This window comes from Procambarus clarkii, chromosome 80 (genome assembly GCF_040958095.1).
Source record: "Procambarus clarkii isolate CNS0578487 chromosome 80, FALCON_Pclarkii_2.0, whole genome shotgun sequence".
Taxonomy (NCBI): domain Eukaryota; kingdom Metazoa; phylum Arthropoda; class Malacostraca; order Decapoda; family Cambaridae; genus Procambarus; species Procambarus clarkii.
Genome location: NC_091229.1, coordinates 5,243,310 through 5,247,067, shown reverse-complemented (window position 1 = coordinate 5,247,067; position 3,758 = coordinate 5,243,310).

Genomic DNA, 3,758 nt, shown 5'->3' with positions numbered 1-3,758 from the left:
AGCAGGGCTGCGTACTGGCTCCAACCCTATTCGGGATTTTCTTCGCAGTTATGCTGCGGCACGCCTTCGGATCTGTCACGGAAGGTATTTACCTCCGGACCAGGTCGGATGGAAAGCTCTTTAACCTCTCCAGGCTGAGATCCAAGTCAAAGGTTCGGCTGAGGTGTCTGCGCGACTTCCTCTTTGCCGACGACGCAGCAGTCACTGCCCACTCAGCTGAAAACCTCCAACGGCTCATAACCCGCTTCAGCGAGGCCTCTCAGGCTTTCGGACTCACCATCAATCTGAAGAAAACACAAGTCATGGGACAAGGAGTGGAGTCCCTACCTGACATCGGCATCTCTGATTCCAAACTGGAAGTTGTTCACGACTTCGTGTACCTGGGCTCCACAATCTCTGACTCCCTCTCTCTTGATACGGAGCTAAACAAACGCATCGGTAAGGCATCTACTACCATGTCCAAACTGACAAAGAGAGTGTGGGCCAACAATAGGCTAACTGAGTATACTAAGATTCAGGTTTACAGATCCTGTGTCCTGAGCATTCTCCTTTATGGCAGTGAGTCTTGGACACTCCGCGCCCGTCAGGAAAGACGGCTGAATGCCTACCACATGCGCTGCCTTAGACACATCTTGGACATCACCTGGCAGGACAAGGTGACAAACAACAACGTCTTGGGGAGAGCAAGAATCACCAGCATGTACACAATGCTGAAACAGAGACGAATGCGCTGGCTCGGGCACGTTGTGCGAATGGGCGACGGCAGGATCCCCAAGGATCTACTGTACGGAGAGCTGATGCAGGGAAAGCGTCCAGTAGGCAAGCCCCAGCTACGGTACAAAGACGTATGCAAAAGGGACCTGAAAGCCATGGACGTCGATCTTGCTATATGGGAGACACTGGCTGCAGACCGTTCAGCCTGGAGGCAGTCTGTTCGACGAGGTCTCTCCAAGTTCGAGGAGTCACTTGCCAAGGAATCGGAGGCAAAGAGACAGAGAAGGAAAGCCGGTAACCAGGAAGACAGACCAGAATCGGACTTCGTTTGTGCTCGGTGTGGGATGGACTGCCACTCTCGGATTGGCCTCATCAGTCACACCAGACGCTGCACCAGGATTGACAACTAGGGCGCAACTCCATAGTCTCCCGAGACTGAAGGATGCCTACTACTAAATCTATATATATCTATATATCTCGATATATATCTCGATATATATCGAGATGTCCTGGGGACTATTCAGGCTTGTTCGCATTTGTGTTCCTCACGTGTGCCCCAAAGAATGAGGTGATTTGGTAAAATGCTATGCCCAAGATTACTATCCGAGTGCCGGCGGTGGGTCAGAGGGCGCTAAATATCACCAAGGATGCCAATACGAGAACAAAAACGCATAAGGCGAACGATATCAAAAGTATCCGAGTCACCAAGAATTCTATCGAGGGACAGGTGACCGCGAGGGGCGGTCGGAAAGCAAGACACACGCTCGTCCTGGAAGTCAGGACATTCAAGAAGGACATGCACGACCGTAAGAGGGACAATGCAACTAGGACAATAAGGAGCAGGGCGGCGCTCCATCAAGTGACCATGGGTTAAGCGAGTATGGCCAATATGCAACCTCGCCAGAGCTGTTTCCCACCGCCGGTTACGGTGGAAGGAGGACGGCCACGAGGAAACACAACATTTAAGAGTACGGAGCTTGTTACCAGTAACAGACAACCAAGAAGCCTGCCAACGGGAAAGGACTGAGGAATGGATAACCGGGTAAAAGTCGGAATACGGAATGCCCTTGCGAGAGATGGGACAAGAGCGGACAGCTTCCTTGGCAGCAGCATCCGCACGCTCATTTAAAGACACACCAATATGGCTGGGAACCCAACAAAACTCAACCGACTTAAATTTACTGTGAACGAGAAACAGCCAATGCTGGATCTCGACAACTACTGGATGAACCGGATTAAAGGACCCGAGAGCCATGAGGGCACTACGAGAGTCAACAACAACCACAAAGGAAGACTGACAACGAGAAAGCAGGAGACGAAGAGCATAGAGAATAGCATAAAGTTCCGCTGTAAAGATGCTAGTCTCCGGAGGCAAGCGACACATATAAGTGCGATCAGGAAAAACAACAGAGTAGCCAACACCGTCCGCTGACTTAGACCCATCGGTGAAGACAGAAACGGAGCGGGAGTGAGAAGAAAAGTGCTCGAGGAAAAGGCGTTTTAGAACCGTAGGAGGGGTAAAAGCTTTAGTGATACGGGTCAAGGATGTACAAAACCGCGGAAGAGGGACCCTCCACGGGGGCAAAGAAGGAACAACACGAGGAGAAACATCAGAAATACGAACGGAAAGAGAATCCTGTAGGCGAGATAACCGGACAGAAAGAGGGTGGTGAAGAGGAACAGGAACCGCAGGAGGGGTAAAAGTTAAAGCACGACAGAGGCGAGAGGAAGGATGTTGCAAGGACCGCGCAAGATAGCGAAGACAGTAGCAATCACGGCGGTCCTGGAGAGACAGGAAGCCAGTGTCAACATACAAGCTAAGGATGGGAGTCGAACGAAAGGCACCAGAACTGAGACGCAACCCAGTATGGTGCAAAGCATCAAGACGGCGAAGAGTAGAAGGAGAAGCAGACGAGTAAGCAGGGCAACCATAATCGAGCTTAGACAGGACGAGAGAGGAATGTAAAGCAAGGAGAGTGCGCCTATCTGCCCCCCAAGAAGTATGGGACAAGACCCGAAGGAGGGTAAGGGCCTTAGAGCACTCAACACGGAGGTAAGAGATATGGGGAGACCAAGCAAACGAGTGTCAAGGAATAACCCCAAAAGCTTCGCGGAATCTTTGTATTCAAGGGGATGACCATAAAGTGACAAAGAGGGACGAAGAACAACCCGTTTCCGCGTAAAAGTCATGGCACAAGTCTTAGAAGTAGAGAACTTGAAGCCATGACCTGTGGCCCAAGACGACACGGCATCAATGGCAAGTTGAAGCCGGCGTAGAAGGAAAGGCGAATCATCACCCTGACAACAAAGGGTAAGATCATCGACATAGAGAGCGGAGAATACACCAGAAGGAAGAGAGGAAAGAAGACCATTGAGGGCAACCAGAAAAAGAGTAGTGCTCAAAACACTACCCTGGGGCACACCTTCGTATTGCTGAAAAGAGGGAGAGAGAGCGGTACCAAGGCGCACCCGAAAGGAACGACGAGAGAGGAAGCTGCGGAGAAAGAGAGGGAGATGACCACGAAGGCCAAAAGAATGAAGTTGAGATAGGATATGATAACGCCAAGTGGTGTCGTAAGCCTTTTCTAGGTCAAAAAGGACGGCAACAACGGAGGTCTTCGCAGCAAAAGCAGTACGAATATAGACCTCCAAGTTCACCAGGACATCTGTCGTGCTGCGGCACTTGCGGAAACCAAATTGAGAAGGGGAGAGGAGGTGATGGTGTTCCAGGAACCACATCAGACGAACGTTAACCATACGTTCAAAGAGTTTGCAGACACAACTTGTGAGAGCAATAGGGCGAAAGTCCTTAGGGGAAGTACCCAGAGACCCCGGTTTGCGAACAGGGAGGACAACGGCATCGAGCCAGTCCTCAGGGACTGACGACGACTCCCAGATCCGATTATACAGACTCAGTAAATACTGAGACGTGCTCGGAGGGAGATGGCGAAGCATCTCATAATGAATACCATCGGAGCCCGCCGCCGTAGAACCGCAGAGGGCCAGGGCAGAACGAAGTTCAGAGAGAGAGAAGGGATCATTAT